The 18,647-nt window shown below is 41.7% G+C and overlaps 1 long non-coding RNA gene across 1 annotated transcript; it reads right to left on the bottom strand.

Moving 5' to 3' along the window:
* Positions 1 to 15,209: 15,209 nt before the first annotated feature.
* Positions 15,210 to 17,167, bottom strand: LOC149002327 (uncharacterized). Its single transcript, XR_016170438.1, has 3 exons — positions 16,484 to 17,167; positions 15,484 to 15,892; positions 15,210 to 15,331 (listed from the first exon to the last, which is right to left on the bottom strand). It is a non-coding gene; the product is annotated as an uncharacterized LOC149002327 (long non-coding RNA).
* Between the last annotated feature and the right edge of the window lie 1,480 nt (positions 17,168 to 18,647).

Raw genomic sequence — 18,647 nt, 5'->3', positions numbered from 1 at the left:
GGTACTATGCGTCTGTGCATTGACACCGTGAGTTGAATAAGCTGACTATCAAGAATAGATACCCGCTGCCCAGAATTGATGATCTCTTTGATCAGTTGAAAGGTGCAGCCGTGTTCTTGAAGATTGATTTAAGATCCGGATATCACCAGTTGAAAGTGAAGCCTAGTGATATTTTCAAGACAGCTTTTCGAACAAGGTACGGCCACTATGAGTTCCGAGTCATGCCTTTCGGATTGACTAATGCTCTTGCTGTGTTCATGGACCTCATGAACAGAGTCTTTCACGATGTGCTCGGTAAGTTTGTGATTGTCTTCATTGATGATATCCTGATTTACTCAAAGAGTGAAGAAGAGCATGCAAGGCATCTAGATATCACGTTGCGAAGACTGCGAGAAAAGAAGCTTTATGCTAAGTTTAGCAAGTGTGATTTCTGGCTCAAGAGTGTAGTATTCCTCGGCCATGTGGTTTCAGCTAAAGGTATTCGTGTTGATCCTGAAAACGTCCAAGCAGTGGTTGATTGGGAAAGACCGAAGACGGTTACGGAAATAAGAAGTTTCCTTGGATTGGCAGGTTACTACAGAAGGTTTATTGAGAACTTTTCCCGGTTGGCTGCTCCTATGACTAAGCTAACCAGGAAAGAAGAGAAGTTTGTCTAGTCTGACGCTTGTGAGAAGAACTTCCAAGAGTTGAAGGATAGATTGACAAGTGCCCCGGTTTTGACTATACCTTATAGTTCCGGTGGTCTAACAGTCTACATTGATGCGTCAATGATCGGTTTGGGTTGTGTACTGATGCAGCATGGTAAGGTTGTAGCCTATGCTTCTCGACAATTGAAAGATTATGAGCGGAATTATCCCACTCACGATTTAGAACTTGCCGCGATGGTTTTTTCTTTGAAGATTTGGAGACATTACCTCTACGGTGAGAAGATTGCCATTTTCACAGATCATAAGAGTTTGAAGTACTTCTTTACCCAAAAGGAGTTGAACATGAGGCAAAGAAGATGGTTGGAATTGGTTTCGGATTATGATTGTGATATTCAGTATCACCCTGGGAAGGCAAATGTTGTTGCGGATGCTCTTAGTAGGAAGATTCAGAAGAAGACTTTGGATTTGAATGCTTTGAGTCTACCTTTGTTGTCTTCTATTAAGAGTTTTGATTTGGAAGTTGTCCCTGAGAATTCTGATTTTGTTCTTTCTGCCATGACGGCAAGATCTGGTCTTAGAGATAAGATTGTCGCTCTGCAGTGTTCTGATCAAGAACTTAAGGATAAGCTTGAGAAGATTTCTTCGAATCCTAAGTCGGACCCCGACTTTGGTATATCCATGGATGGTGCTTTATTGTTTAGAGGTAGATTGTGTGTGCCAGCAAATGATGAAGTTAAGAAGGAAATATTGAAGGAAGCACACCAATCGATCTTTACAGTACACCCTGGAAGCACCAAGATGTACAAGGACTTGAAGGAACATTTTTGGTGGATTGGTTTGAAGGCCGATGTTGATGATTTTGTTGCCAAGTGTGAGACTTGCCAGCGTGTGAAGGTTGTTCATCAACCTCCATCTGGATTACTTCAGCCCCTTCCTGTTCCTAGTTGGAAGTGGGAAGATATCTCTATGGACTTCGTGACTAGCTTGCCTCGGACGAGTAAAGGCAATGACACTGTGTGGGTGATTGTTGATAGGTTGACCAAATCAGCCCATTTCATTCCTATGAAGATCACTCATACTCTGGATAAGCTAGCCAGGCTTTATGTGGATAATGTGGTGCATCTGCATGGTGTGCCAATGAGTATTGTTTCTGATCTTGATCCTAGGTTCACTTCAAGGTTTTGGAACAGTTTACAGAAGGCTTTGGGAACCCAATTGAATTTAAGTACAGCTCATCATCCCCAGTCTGATGGACAATCTGAGCGGACAATTCAGACTTTAGAAGATATGCTCAGATCTTGTGTGGTGGATATGGGTGGAAATTGGGATGAACACTTAGCTTTGGTTGAGTTTGCCTATAACAACAGTTATCAAGCAACGATAGGCATGGCTCCATTTAAGGCTTTGTATGGTAGTACTTGCAAGACACCATTGTACTGGACTGAGACTGGTGAAAGAAAAGTCTTAGGTCCTAAGATGATTAAAGCTACGAGTGCAATGGTCGATATGATAAAAGAAAGGATTAAGTCTGCTCAGTCTAGGCAGAAATCTTATGCTGATAAGAGAAGGACCGATCTTGAATTTCAAGTTGGAGAGAAAGTTTTCTTGAAGGTTTCACCAATGAAAGGCGTGATGAGATTCAATGTTAAAGGAAAACTTAGCCCTCGTTTCATTGGACCTTTTGACATTCTGGAGAAGGTTGGACCTGTTGCGTATCGATTGGCATTACCTCCGTCTATTGCTGTTGTGCACAATGTGTTTCATGTTTCGATGCTCCGGAAATATATAGAGAATCTGAAACACATTCTACAGCAAGCACCTGAAGGACTTAGTGCTGATCTCACCTATGATGAAGAGCCAGCCGAAATTTTGGATAAGAAGGACAAACAATTGTGGAATCGCACCATCCCTTTGGTAAAGATTCGTTGGAAGAATCATACCCCTGAAGAAGCTTCTTAGGAGAAGGAAGAAGATATGAAGGAGAAGTTCCCTCACCTCTTTGGAAGCACATGTACGCTTTCAATTTCGAGGACGAAATTTCTTTAAGGGGGGAGAATGTGAAACCCAGCCCTAATCCTGATCCAGAAACCCAGTTGTTTGTAGGTCCAGCAACCCGAAGTAAGGCAAGAAGTCAACTTTGGGCCATTTCAGTTGAAGACTTGATGGCTGGAGTGGAATCCTTGAGTATGGATGTCAGTGCCCTTTATATGGAACTGCACACTGATGAAGATTGGATTAGTTGATGGATTTAGAGTGCTCTTTGTATTGGTTCGAAGGCATTTCTACCTACTAGGTATGTCACTTTAGGTGTGTGCAAAACCCCTTGATGTTTGGACTTGATTTGAGCCTTCAATTCCCTATTTTGAAGTTGCTGTTCTGATTAGTCGACTCACCAATCAATCGACTGGACCAGTCGACCAATCAATCGACCAATTGATTCTGTTTTTGAAATTTGAATCGTGGCAACTCTATTTAAATCTAATCTCGGGAATACTCTGCCTCTTAAGCCTCTGAAACGAGTTAGAACCCTAATCTAATCGCTTCCCTTGCATCCTTGGTTGATATCTCGCAAGAACTCAAGCAATCCTCATCCTCCTGCATCAAAGGTATGTGTATGATCTCTTTCCTCTCTATCTCTGATTTTCTTTTCTTGAATCTGTTCTTGATTGAGATTAGGAAGATGATGCTGCATTCTTGCAAGCATATATTCCATGATCTCATCATGTTCCTTGAGATCTATGATCATCATCATGATCTCAACCCTTGCCAATTGAATCCTGGAAACCCTAACCCTTGAAACCCTAACTTTGTGTGGTCATCAGGAGAACCTTTTGGTAAACCCCCCATGTGAGGGAAACCTCATGGGTAATGTGGAGGTTGATCTAAATTCAATGTTTTTTAATTCTTCTTGTTGTAATTGACCTAACATTTACCTCCCTTCATCCGGAACTCTCAACCTTTTCATGGGAACCAAAAAGGGTGAAACCCTAATTTCTTGGGTAAGATCAAGAACCCCTATTTTGATCATGTTAGAAGACTCTCACTTTATTTTCCTTACTAGAATTGTAACCTATTAATTTTATTTCCTTACCCTTGGTCATATTATATTTTTCTGTCATAATCTATGTTTAACCTAATTAGGTTAACTTTCTGGTTCTTGAGTTGTGACCTGGAAACTTGATCTGATTAATGGTTTGTTGTCCTCTATAGACTTAGATGTTTTCATTAAAGTTTCCCCCTTATTTTGTACCCTTTTGAACCACCAAATTCGGATTCATATTCTAAAAATTCTGATTTTTGAAGGCTACTGTCTCTTTTGGTCGACTCATTGGTCGACTGGGGCAGTAGACCAATCAGTCGACCAATGGGTACAACAACCCCATTCTTGGTCTGTTTTAATTGAATTGTAATCTTTTCTTCCATGTATCTTTCCTAACTCATAGTATACACTTGTTTAAGACTCTTTTCTCAGGTTTAGTCAAGGTTTTACTTGATTCTCTAAGTTCCTTTGCGAATTAGAAGGTAAGAACAGTTATTTCCTTAACTACATAGATTACTTGTTCTCTGGTTTCTACTTTCCGAAACTATGAGATTACCTACTGTTGTTGTACTTTAATTCTAATCTCCTACTGTGAGAACAGTAGCACTTGTTTATACCATCTTTTTCATTATTCATGTTAGATGAATTACTTATTGCTGCTTAATCTGATTTTGCTTTTACATTCTCTTTCATATGATGAACTACTGGTTGTGTATGTCATGACTGATCTGAGAATGTGTTTGATTAAGTTTGGTTTGGGATTGGGAGGTGTCCTTTTGACACTTTTGTCCTTGAACATTATCGGAAATAGTATGGGATGTTTCCGAGGTTGCCCATCCACACTTTCCCGAATCATTGGTTGTCATACCTAGGGCTGTTTAGCAGTGTTTGATTAGGTTGTACCCTTGTTATATCAGACCCAATTCGGAAGGGTATTGAGACCGAACGACCCGTAGTAGCAATGGGGATTCACGGGCACTCAAGACCGGTGAGTTATATCCGTGAGAGGACGGGAATCACATTGTGGGGGCCATTTATTGGAGGGTTGCATATGGCTAGACTTGGGCTCATGGGCGCTCGAGATCGGTGAGTTATATCCGTGAGAAGACATGAGAGCTTCCCATTTACCATATGTGGATATACAATAGGGTTGATGAGTCCGTATTTGAGAGAGTCGGATACGCTGACTCTAGTGGAAAGGATACCGGAAAGGATCCCAAGAGGGGAGGAATGGAAGTATCTGGACCTGACTTGATGTAACTGACTAGATGACTTGCATTGGGCTAGATAGTATCACAACAAAGCAATAAGTGATATGATATGAGACAACAATGCATGTATGAGTCTTAACTCTATGTATGTTGGTCTCTATAGGCAGACATGCTTTAAGTCATAGCACCATACTTCTTTGGGTAGGTCTCATCACACAATGCCGGTTGGTAGTGGGTCCTTCATCCATCTTGGACAATCCATGGTTAGGGGTTAAGTCACCTCTCTCTCACATCACCGTTTGGTCTAAGTATTGGCGCATGTCAAGGTAAAGCCTAGCCCAATGCAAGTCTTCTACTTAGTCATATCAACTCAGATCCAAATACGTCCATTCCTCGGCCCTGGTGATCCTTTCCAGTATCCTTCACACTAGAGTCAGCATATCCGACTCTCTCAAATACGGACTCATCAACCCTATAGGTCATCCACATATAGTAAATGGGAAGCTCTCATGTCCTCTCACGGGTTGGTTACCGGTCTTGAACGCCCATGAGCCCAAGTCTATCCATATGCAACTCTACCCACAAATGGTCCCCACAATGTGATTCATGTCCCCTCACGGATATAACTCACCGGTCTTGAGCACCCATGAATCCCCATTGCTACCACGGGTCGTTCGGTCTCAATACCCTTCCGATTCGGGTCTGATATAATAAGGGTATAACCTAGCCAAACACTGCTAGACAAGTCCTAGGTATGAAAACCAATAATCCGGGAAAGCGTTAAAGGGCAACATTGGAAATATCCTATACTACTCCCAATGAGGTCCAAGGACAGAAATGTCAAAAGGACATTCCCCAATCCCAAATCAAACCTAAGCAATCACAATCATAATTCAGTCATATCATCCACGACAAATATCTCATCATATGAAAGAGTATAATAAGACAAGCTTAAATAAATAAGAAAACATACATGAGTAAGTATTCATACATAATCCAATACATAAAGTAAATAAGGAAATATGATCCTAATGTACTTGCAGCATTCATATCATAATATAAACTAACATAGCAGTAGCAATCTAAGTAGTTCCCCAATTAGAAACTAAATCTATGTTAATATGGTAACAACTTTCCTTACCTTAAATAGATTAGAAAGTATTCCGGACGGACAAGAGGATGAATCCAAAGTTAGCAAATAAACCCTAGAATAGCATCACACAATCATTAGGAAGTAGTCCTAAAAGAATAAGCATGAATCGAATCAAATCGGACGAAGAAAACAGATTCTGCTATTGCGGGTTGATTGGCTGGGTTGAGTGCTCCAGTCGACCTAGGCAATCTGCCCAAGAGCAAATCTGAAAATAAAAATAGAATTTTGATCCGAAACCTTTGCTACACAAACCGGAATGCGACGAAACTTGGAGGGATTGTCTAACACAGTAGTCAAAGACTAAAAAGCATAATTTAGACATCAAACCACCATTAAAACATTACTTACTAATTTAGAACCATAGTTTCTATTTTGGTAAAAATCATAGTTTTCATTGGAAACATGCTATGAATGAAAGAGATGAACTAGAGATGATTAGATCTCATTCTAGTACAAGAACACAGTAGATCAGAGGTATGAATAATCATAGAGAAGCATCTATAATGCTAGAATGAATCAAAATAGGAAATATTATCATAGTTTAAGAAGAAATCATAAGAATCATGTCAAGAATGAATGAGATGATCTTAGCACAAGAGAATGAAAAGAGATTGTAAAGATATGACTACAAGGTTGCAGCATCTTCATCATAATCTCAGTTCAGAGATGAGAGTGATCATGGAAAGAATAATCATTAACATAAAAGATAGATTACTAACCTTTAATTGAAGAACAAGAGAGAGAGTTTGCAAGATTGCAAGATTAGGTCTTCTTCTTCACTCTTGGAGGCTTGGAGATGGTTTCCCTTCGTTCTCTAAGTGTTATGGAGGCTAGGGATACTAAAATCACGAAGTCATGGGGTATATATAGCAAGATTCTCAAAACAGAAGATTCTGTTCGAGTTCAGCAACTCTGGGTAGATTGGCTGGGTAGCATTGGCCAGTCAACCCAAGCACTCGACCCAGTGACACAGCGAGGCCAAAAATAGGGATTTGAGGGTCTTCCACTACTCGGAATCAAACGAAACTTTAAACACATATTCTATAACATACCTAGCATGGAAAACTGGCTTTAAATCATATCCCACCAAGCTCTAAGGTCATCAACTAATCTTCTATTCATCAAGGTTCAGTCTCTTCTCTATATCTAACGATGTCTTCAAGTATGGGGCATCATCTTCAATCTCCATAGGTTCGGAGTCGAACACTATATCTTCCACCAATATGGCCCATAGTTGACTTTCACTTCTACTTCGGGTCTTCGGACCTACAATCAAAGAGTATCCGGGTTAAGGTTAGGGCCGGGTTTCACAGTAGCAGCCTTAAACAGATTCATTTCTAGATCGGGTGAGAAATGTTTGCCTTTCTTCAAGGCTCTTAAAGACCTTGGGAAGGCAAAGGATACACTTTGGATGGATGAATGTCAAAAAGCGTTTGAGAAGTTAAAGGAGAAGCTCGGGACTCCACCTCTCTTAGCCCGACCTTCAATGGGAGAACAATTATTCACATACTTAGCCATTTCTCCAGCGGCAGTAAGCGCGGTGTTAGTAAAAGAAGAAGGTACTTCGCAAAACCCTATTTATTTCATAAGTCATGTTCTAGTAGATGCCGAGACGCGATATCCGGATGTGGACAAACAAGCTTTAGCTCTTATAGTCGCATCTCGGAAACTCAGACCATACTTTCAAGCTCATCCAATTGTAGTCTTGACCAACTTCCCGTTGAAGAAGATACTACAGAAACCAGACTTAGCCGGAAGAATGGTAACATGGGCCATTGAGTTAAGCGAATATCAAATCGAGTACAGAACTCGTCCAGCTATAAAAGGACAAGTTTTAGCCGACTTTGTTCTTGAGAATAGCATGCCCAGTTCGGGAGTAGAAGATCCACCCGGTCAGGAGTTATGGACTTTATATGTCGACGGCTCGAGCAACTCTTCGGGGAGTGGAGCAGGGTTAATGCTAATCAGCCCGGATGGATTCACTATTCATTATGCTTTAAGATTCAACTTCAAAGCCTCTAATAATGAGGCCGAGTACGAAGCCCTTCTAGCAGGACTAAGAATTGCCCGAGCGCTAAGAATTCGAGAATTGGAAGTCCGAAGTGATTCTCAGTTGATCGTGAATCAAGTTTGCGGCGTGTACGAGGCAAAGGAAAGAAGAATGGCAAATTACTTAGCCAAAATTGACGATTGTTGCCATTATTTCGATCATCTTGAAATAAAGCAAATTCCGAGAAAGGAAAATTAATTAGCAAACGAGTTATCCAAGTTGGCTTTATCCAAGTACTCAACCTTAGGCTCAGCCGTTTATATTGAACAGTTGGAAATTCCTAGCATTCGGGAAGTCGAGGCGATGGATATTGAAGGAGAGCCTAGTTGGATGAACCCAATAATATCATATTTGAAGAATGATATCCTTCCAGAAGATGTCAAGGAGGCTAAGGCAATTAAAAATCAAGCCGTGAAGTTCACCATCATAGAAGATCAACTCTATAAAAGATCGGTCACACAACCTCTCTTAAAGTGTGTTGGCCCTTCTCAAGCTCAATATGCCTTAGCCGAGGTACACGAAGGAATATGTGGAGCACATATGGGAGGTCGGGCTTTGGCCCATAAAATAATACGCCAAGGCCTTTATTGGCCGACTATTCAGAAAGATGCCGTGGAATATGTCAGAAAATGCAAGCAATGTCAACTTCATGCATCTGTTCCGAAGACTCTGGCTGTCCCTCCTACATCTGTCTCCGTTTGATTCCCTTCGTCATGTGGGGAATGGATCTGGTGGGAAAGCTCCCTAAGGCCACCAACAATAGAGAATATTTGATCGTGGCAATCTATTTCACTAAGTGGGTGGAAGCCGAACCTCTCTCATCCATTACTAAGAAACAAATGGAGAAGTTCTTTCAAGAAAGGATCATCTACAGATTTGGAATTCCAAAGATCCTTGTGACCGACAATGGAAAGCAATTTATCGAAGCCGGCTTCAAGAATTTTTGTGAAAGATATCACATCGAGCATAGAACTTCATCCGTGGCGTATCCACAGAGCAATGGGCAAGTTGAGATAACCAATCGGACGCTTTTGGATGGAATAAAGAAGCGTCTGGAGACAAGTCAGGCCAAATGGGTTGAAGAACTACCAAGCGTCCTTTGGTCATATCGCACCACAGCCAGAACTCCTACGGGAGAAACACCTTTTCGGCTAGCCTACGGCACAGAAGCACTTGTCCCGGTGGAGGTATTGGCAGAATCAAAGAGATATACAGACTTCAATGAAGAAGCTAACGAAGAAGGCTTGAAGAGCAATCTTGATCTAATAGACGAAGTGCGGAGCATGTCAGAATACCGAAATCACAGATATTAGAACCAAGTAGCTGGATACTTCAATGCTCGGGTAAAAAATAGAAGACATCGTACGGGTGACTTAGTGCTCCGCAAAGTTGCGGCATCAGACCCAAGAAACCAAGGCAAGCTCTCACCCACATGGGAAGGGTCATATCTCGTCGAACAAGAGACGAAACCAGGGACATACAAGCTAAAAAGCTTAGCCACGGGCGAGACAATTGATCGAACTTGGAATTCCATGAATCTTCGAAAATTCTATCAGTAGAATTAGTCCAGATATGTAGCATTTGCAAGCAAGTCGAAAGACCATTTGATTCTCAATAAAGTCTACGTCTCCATATTTGACATCCTTTTTCTTGAAAATAAAGTTATAGCGAAGAAGACAAGCATTTCTTCAAAAGAACCCAAGAGAGTTCTTGACAAGTTCAAGAACTTGAGAGCGTTCTTAAGAAGAGCCCAGGAGAGTTCTTAACAAGTTTAAGAACCCAGGAGCGCTCTTCAAATCAACGAAAAACCCAAGAGAGTTCTTGACAAGTTCAAGAACCCGAGAGCGTTCTTAAGAAGAGCCCAGGAGAGTTCATAACAAGTTTAAGAACCCAGGAGCGCTCTTCGTATCAACGAAGAACCCAAGAGAGTTCTTGACAAGTTCAGGAACCCGAGAGCGTTCTTAAGAAGAGCCCAGGAGAGTTCTTAACAAGTTTAAGAACCCAGGAGCGCTCTTCAAATCAACAAAGAACCCAAGAGAGTTCTTGACAAGTTCAAGAACCCGAGAGCGTTCTTAAGAAGAGCCCAGGAGAGTTCTTAACAAGTTTAAGAACCCAGGAGCGCTCTTCATATCAACGAAAAACCCAAGAGAGTTCTTGACAAGTTCAAGAACCCGAGCATTCTTAAGAAGAGCCCAGGAGAGTTCTTAACAAGTTTAAGAACCCAGGAGCGCCCTTCAAATCAACGAAGAACCTAAGAAAGTTCAAAGGCGTCACATTTCAAGACCTCACTCAGGTAGCCACTCGGGTAGCCACTCGGGAGAATTTCTCCACTTCTCATGAAAGTCTAAGAAAGGCTCTCATAAGACGGAATTTCTCAAAGGCGTCACACTCGGGACCTCACTCGGGTAGCCACTCGAGAGAATTTCTCCATTTCTCATGAAAGTCTAAGTAAGGCTCTCATAAGATGGAATTTCTCAAAGGCGTCACACTCGGGACCTCACTCAGGTAGCCACTCGGGAGAATTTCTCCATTTCTCATGAAAGTCTAAGTAAGGCTCTCATAAGATGGAATTTCTCAAAGACCTTCATTCGGGACCCTATTCAGGCAGACCATCTGGAATAAAGCCTCAAGAGAACTCAACGCATCATAACCTCTAAGGCATTCCGCTAGTGACTCGGGTAGATACTCGGGACAAGTCAAAAGAAGCTTAATGCCTCAGTTGGAAGCAAACAACTACAAGTTACTATTCCAATAATACAGAGAAAGGCAAATTCAACAGTACTTATAAAAATCCAAGTGACAGAAGCAAAAATCCAAAAGTTCAAGTATTCAAGTTTCTCAAAAGCAAGAAGGAAGAAAAAGTTAAGTCTATTAGTTCTCAGGAGGATTCTCTCCTTCGGGAAGCTCTTCGTCCGGACGCTCTTTCTCGAGACTCTCTCCAGAGCCCACTTCTTCATCTTCATCAATATAGAGAAGAGGATCAGGAGGGCTAAATGGTTCCCTGCACTCAATACCTTCAGGTACATCTCTTTCAAGAGTCTCGTAGACTCTACCGTCTAGCATCCTGGCGAACTCCTTCGGGTTAGGAATATCAACCCGTCGAAGAACTACAGTGAAAGCGTCATTGAGCCCGAGGCGGTAGGTCGAAGCAGAGAGGGCCAACTGAAGTTTCTTGAACTGAGAAGTCCCAAGGTAAGAAGCGATGATTTCTTTCCGGACGACGTCGGGAACATCCTCGGCACTAATAGGAAGTTTTCCTGCCCGAACTTCAGAGCGAAGCTCAAGGGTAGTAGACTCCATCTCAGCTTTCTCGCACGTCAGCCTTTCCTTATCTTTAAGGGCCTCATCCAAGTCATTCTTCGTCTGAGAAAGTTCTTCCTTAAGGGCTGACTTTCTCTTGGACACCTCCTTCAGCTTTAGATTTTTTTCTTCATCCCGTTTCTTCAGAGCCTCAACCTTCTTGATAGACTCAGAAAGCTCCATGACGGACCGTTCGCGAGCCTTCTCAACATCCCGAAGCTGGTTAGTCAGATGCTCCGAGCGAATCATGCACTCTCCCATATAATGTGCCCCTCTAGAGAAGTACCTGAAGAAAATATGGAATACCATATTACAGAAGTCACTTGGAGAACTATAAAAGATAAGGACAGAGAAGTACCTATAGGCACTGGCATAAAACTTGTCATCCTGGAGATCTTTCAAATATTGGCGATCAGAAGGGATCATCCCTTCAAGAAGCCAAGTCCTGGCTGCGTTCAAATCCCCCAGCACCGTGTCACTCTAGGTTAAGTCCCATTCGGGAATGAACACGGGGGACATTTGGGAATCCCCCTCGGCAGCATCCTCGTCGTCCTGAGGCCTCTTGGAGGGCCTACCCGAGTGGCTAGACGGGGACGCTGAGGGACGCCTATCTCGAGAGGACCTCCTCCAGCAGAAGCGCTCTTCCTGGCAGTTTTCTTGCTCGAAGGCTTGGACGAATAGGAGCACTGAGGGCCTGGACAACGGGACCAGTCTCTGTGGCTCAGCCTTTCTTCACTGGCTTTAGGGCGAAAGCCTCCTTGGTATTCCCACTTGTAATGGCCCGAAGAGCGTCGATGTCCAATTTGTTAGCCACTGCGACAACAAACGAAGAAGATTAGAAGATCCAAGATAAGAAAATCCACAAAATTGAAGAACGTCAATGAATAAGGGGCTCACCCGGAGAAAAGCCCCACAACTGAAGAATAGAAGGATACTCAGACAAGTACCCGTGAACTGCAGCTGAATCTCCTTCAACCTGGATGATCTTTTCTAAAGCCATTTCTTCGGCGGCAGACAACTCAATAAGATTATTGGGTTCTTTAAGATCTGATTTGGATTTCTTCATAAAAGCAGTTGGGAATGGCGGCAGGACTGGGGGCTTGCAGAAGAAAAAGTGATGTCTCCACCCCTTGGTGGACGTAGGCATAGACCCCGACAAAATGATGTTGCCCGACCAGTCAATCGCATCAGTTACCCGACGATGAAGAGATAGCCAACCCCCCTTTGATTGACTCTTAACTTCGAAGAAATGTTGAAGAAGGGGGAATGTTGGTTTGACTCCAACATTATAACAGAAACCAACAAAACAAGTGACATTTCTCCAACTATTTGGAATAAGGTTGGTAGGAGAAATTTCATAATGAGTTAGAAGGTCTTCAATAATTTTCTGGATGGGAAGACCTCCTAAGAAGGCATCATAATAAAGGGAGAAGGCCCCATCAGGGGACTCTCCAACTCGACTGGACGAAGACGGGAGCGAGAAGGAATAATCCTTTGGAAATTCACAGAAATCCCTTAAACGCTCGAGATGGTTCTGGTTAAGATCTCCGGGATAGAATTCAGGACCCGAAAACTTGAGGTCATAATCAATGTGAGAAGGCGTCTTTGGTTTGTTCCTTTCTTCAAGAGTTGCCTCTTCAGAAAGCAACTCAGTAGGGAGAAAAGGTGGCCAACGATTCCGGCAATCTTGAGGACGAGAAAGGGGTGGACAAGGCGAATAATGCCTCTGACTAGCAACTCAGAATTTAGCAGGATATTGACTAATACTATCAACCTCCGGCTCAGCCAGAGAATCCACAGAAGGATCGAAATTGACTAAGTCCGTTCCTAAATTAGAGCATAGGGGTTCATGGTCAAGAGGGTCGTCCCTAGCTAAGTCAACAACTGCTCTCACAATATGAGAGTCAGGAGAATCTGAGAAATCATCTTCATTGGAATAATGCATAGATTGAGTTCGGGAAGACATCTCGGGACTTGAGATCTCAGTAGTCGGGACCTCCAGTCGGGAGGTGGCTCGGGCTATTTCCTTGCCTTTTCTTAACTTATCCATAATACAGAAATGACAAAGGAAAGAAATGGAGAAAAGTTAGAGATAACTTACTGGTTGAAGAATTGGATTAGCTAGTTGAAGAAAGCAAGCAACGCAGGTAGGAGACTTCAGAGAGAGTTTGCAAGCAAAAAAATAAAAATGAGGATTGAACCTCTATTTATAGTGAGGAGGAGGAAGATGAAGAGACACATCCAACGGTTGGGAGTCAAGCATGGCAACGGTTGAGATCTGGTACATGAAAGGTCACGATCCAACGACTGAAGATGAAAGGCCACGACGGTTGAGATTGAAAAGACTCAAGATCTCAATCAAACGGCCCACGATCGAGTATCTCAACGGTTGAGATAACGCAACCGTTGGCATATTAGAAGCTATAATGAATGTGAATTAACACAATGGTTGGGAGTTACAAACCCCAGCTTTAAAGAAGGCTTTGGAGAAATAGTGGCTATTATTCAAGACGACGTCTTAAAGTTTCTCCAAGAAGAAAGGAGACTTTCTAAGAAGCCTGAGAATAACATTCCATATGTTCGAGAAGTCAATCGCACAGAATGGGGGGCTCTGTTGTGGGGAACTAAGGTCCCGAGTCCCCCCCCCCTCGGGGAGAGATACACCTCCCTCGGGCTGGTGCATCTCTTCCCTCATAAAGGGTCCCGAGTGCCTCACTCGGGACAGATGCATCCCCTTGGGCTGGCTCGTCTCTTCCTTGGAAAAGGTTCCGAGTGCATCACTCGGGACAGATACACCCCCTTTTGGGCTGGTTCATCTCTTCCTTGGAAAATGTCCCGAGTGCATCACTCGGGACAGATACACCCCCTTTTGGGCTGGTTCAACTCTTCCTTGGAAAAGGTCCCGAAGTGCCCAACTCGGGACAAATACATACCCGACTTCAGTTGGTGGATATCTTCCTTGGCAAGCCACGCTCGAGGCAAGTCTCAGAAGACTCTCTTGACCAAGTCAAGGAGAGTTAGTTACGAATAACTACTCAGCATATCTATTCCGAGAATTGGGGAGATGAGTCAACATAACGGCTCTATCTGGTGCGACAAAGAAGGAGCCGTTATTCCAAGGATACTCCACTCGCTCTCCAACCGTCGATCCGAAATTCAAGGAAGCGCCGCCTCCAGGTAACCTCTATATAAACCCACCTCCTACATGGAGAAAGGTACGAGAACTTCCATCTGATAAATTATTCATTACGTTCTTGAGAACTCTCTCAAGAACTCTTATTGTTGCCTAGGCTAACTTGGGCGTCGGAGGCGGTTCCCCTACCAAAACTAGGCCGGACAGTTCTTGCTTTCTTTATGTGTGCAGGCATCCCAGTTATTCCAACTTAGCTGGAGAGCTCTTAAGGTGGTCATCTCAATATCCGGCCCTCGAAGAAGTTCTAGACGCAACATGTACAAACTCAGGGAGAAAGCTTGACAGAAGAAGAGGTCGTGAACTCAGCCGAGCTGTTTCTGCATCTGAACTATACAATCCCCATGATGGGTTGTTTCCGTACTATTGCTCAGTAGAGGCAGGGATGTGTTTTGTAAATTCGAAACCTTTAGACTTTTAAATGTAAAACTCAAATTTTGCTTTTACAGTTACAATCGTCGGATTTCTTTTATCTTATGTGGCTTAATCTTAGCCAGCAGCTGCAGCTGTTGCCGCAAATAAAAATCCAAATAAACCCAGGTCCATAAAACATTCTTGAACCTTTTTATTTAAGTAGTCTAAACTGGAAGCAAGACACGTGAGCAAATCACTGTGGGAATAAAAATGGAGCAACTTGATAGCATCCTCTCTGTGTTTTTCCACACTTTGACAGGCTGTCCGCGCAATGAATTGCCAATCACCTTAAAAGCCAATGGAAGTCCCCTACAACCTTTCACTATCTGCAATTTTAACAATTTCCAGTAAAGTCAGTGATTTTTAAAAACGGATGAATTTCAGTACAGAAGCATCCATTACAAAATGTCCAAGTCTTGCCCATTTTTACAGAAAAATTGAATGCATGATATAAGTGGATATGATTAAGATATAAGACCTTGTTTTGAAGATCCCACTCAGGCTCCTCACAGGTTCCACTTTGCCGTTCCCAGGAAAAGCTGACTGACAAAAAAGAGCCATGGCATCTGCATCGCCGAGCATTTTTAAAGAATGTTTACAGTCAAATGATTGACATGCAGTTCTTGAAGTAACCAGTATCTAATATCCTCCTGTTCTGAAGATAAATTTCTGAACAACTGAATCCTCCCAAACATCATCAAGAACCAACAGTAAAGGCTGTTTTTCTCTCAGCATCAGCAGGTTTCCCAGCTTCATCTCTGCATCTTCATCATTTAGAAACTGAGGGACTGGTGAACTTGGAAACATCTGTTCTGATAATCTTTTTAATATTATTTTAAAGTTAGGTGAGCTTGAAATGCTAAGAAAGCATATGTTCTTGAACCCCTCTGTTTCAATAAGAATGAAGGCATAAAATCAGGAGAGCATACAGTTGATGTTTTCGGTAATACAAACTTAAAGGTATTTAAAGATAAAAAGACATAACTTGGATTGTTTCCATGAGAAAACCTTACACATAAGCATGTGAAATCATATTGTGAGGTGAACTGCTGTGTGAAGTTGATAACATATTTTACAATACAAAATGAAAGGAAACAAGACTAAGAACCAGCTTCTTCACAAGGTTTGCAAAAAAAAAAAAAAAAAAAAAAGGGATTAATGTGTTTAATGGTGTTTGTAACCCCAATTGATTATGGGCTCCCGAACTGTCCATCCTCTTCTAATCCATTCACTCCAGTCTTGATATGAGTTCATTTCATAAACAACTTGTTCATACATCCAACAGGGGAGACTAAAAGGTAACCGATGTCAAAAAAATTGTTTTATTTGTAGAAGTGTTTGAACTAAATAGAACTAACTAAATCAAAAGGGTTTCTACATAATCAAATTTTAAATGAATATAACTAAAATAAAGCAGGAAAGAAAATTTGGGCTCCAAGAGGGTAAACAAGAAGAACGTTTGCAGATTTTATACACACCTTTGACATCGCTGTCTCGGCAGATCATGGAAGCCAACGTTATATGCCACAGCCACCAGGAGCACAAAGCCCCAGAACCATAATATCCTCTCTAAACAATTGCATCTTCAGTTCCATCAGAGGCACGTCCAAACCAAAAACCTTGTTGCTAATTCGAGGAATCTCGGATTTCAAACTGAACGAAGAATCGAATTTGGCGATCATGTCTCTCAGATTAACCAGAATATGCTTATTGTTGCTTATTGTCAAGCCAGATATCATTGTGCTTTTTGGTTTTTAACAACAGAAAGAATAGAATAACTATGGCGTGTGGTTCGATGAATTACCACAAACGATATTATAAAAGAACAAAACAGAGTGGGCTCGCACGGACGATCAATCTGCTATTCTTAGAACAATGTCCAAATCTAAGGAGAAGCCATTCATGGGGACCTTGGCAACCCATCTTTTGGACTAAAGTCGACCCACCCGAGCGATTCTTTCTGATGTTGTGGGAGAGAATATGCTTTGAGAGGAGAATACAAAGGTAGGCACTGAATTAGGATAACACGAAAGTGAAGTGAAAAACTGGGTAGAGGGGCTTTTGGAACTCCGAGGTTATTGGATCAACAAACAACCCAGAGAACAAACGGACAGTGAAGGAAAGGTGAAAGAAGAGGAAGATGAAGGTTTATGCGAGGTTAATTGTAGTTGCGATGTTGAAGATAGAATGAAGAAAATGTTAGGATTAGGGTTTAAACACAGTTCTACAGTTAGTTGGACTCTCCTACTAAGGCCCATTACACCGTTAGATCGTAATTGATCCGATGGCATATATTAGAACATACGTTGGGTATAACTCAGATACCTCAACCTTATTTGAGTATGACTCGATACCTCAACAATCTCCTCCTATGTTCTATATATGGCTCTAGCGTTAGCCCCAAGTAATGTTCAAACTCAATACGGAATCATTCATAACTTTCCAAAAGAGAATAGTATAGTATTCAATTAAATCTAAAAAAACACTTTGAATCAAAACATTAGTTTTAGAACAAATCTAAACCCAATCTAATTAAAAGTTCTTCTTGGAAGCGAATTACTTATTCTCGCAAAGAACAATAAAATTGTTCCTTGCATCCTTGAACAATTTACTCATAAAGTGAATCATCTCTGTCGAGATCCATCCTGACAGTTTTGAGTGATTTTACATGTCAAGTAAATCTTTCCACTAAGCCAGAGGATTGGATTCGCTCCTCCATTTTCGTCATCGATTGCAAATTTATCAAAATATGAATCTCATAATATATGAATTCAATCATTTGCATAAGTATCTAGTTCAATCAAAAAAACTTAGTACAACCCACATGATGACTGAAAATCATTTGAATTCTCAAAAGTTTCTATACAAGAACAAGATCTAAATGGAAATCTTGAGACTGGAGAATATAATTCTGATTCCATAAAAGATAGAACTCAAAACAATACAGGTTCATCTTAGATTTCCTTTCAACAGCCACTTCACCTAGTGTAAAAATAGTCACTAATAGATTTGATGTTTCTATTTCTGAGCAATAGAATGCATTAGAATTATCCTTCCAAAATTTGAGTATGTAAAATTTAGAGAAGAGCATAGTTTAAAGTTCCATTAAGGTATCTTATTAGCCTTATGATATGGAGAAAATATAATCGAACCTGGTTCAATCTTGATTCCGACCCTCGACCCCAGTCGGGACGAAAGGAATCGACTCGCTTCCGAGCGAGCCGGGTCCAAGAGATAGCTTGCTGAGGAAGTAAACTTATTTAGTCACAAGCACGCCCTAATCCGCTACGATCGAAATAGGCTAATCGACAAAGATACGGGTAGCAGCATTTGGTAGCTGTCACTTATCGCTATTATATGGATAACGATCGTATTATCAAAGGATTCATCTACTAGTCCAACCTAGTAGGGATCTATCACTCAACGGATCTATCTGTTAAGATCTGACGACTATCCGAAGAAGGCTCAAATACATCCAACGAAGGAGATTCGAAAGTAACTCTATATAAGACATCACCTACTCACAAGGTAGAAGGACACATACAATCTTAATCGTATTCTCGTTATTCATTCCTTAGCTCTGTGCTCCAGCAGAGCCGTTTGTGACTAAGTTCATCAACTGACTTAGCCTTTGGAGGTGGA

Source organism: Hakea prostrata, chromosome 10, assembly GCF_041222555.1.
Source record: "Hakea prostrata isolate BN-2017 chromosome 10, UWA_Hpros_2, whole genome shotgun sequence".
Classification (NCBI taxonomy): Eukaryota; Viridiplantae; Streptophyta; class Magnoliopsida; order Proteales; family Proteaceae; genus Hakea; species Hakea prostrata.
Note: the sequence above shows the minus strand (reverse complement) of the source record. Positions and strands in the feature narration are given on the sequence as shown.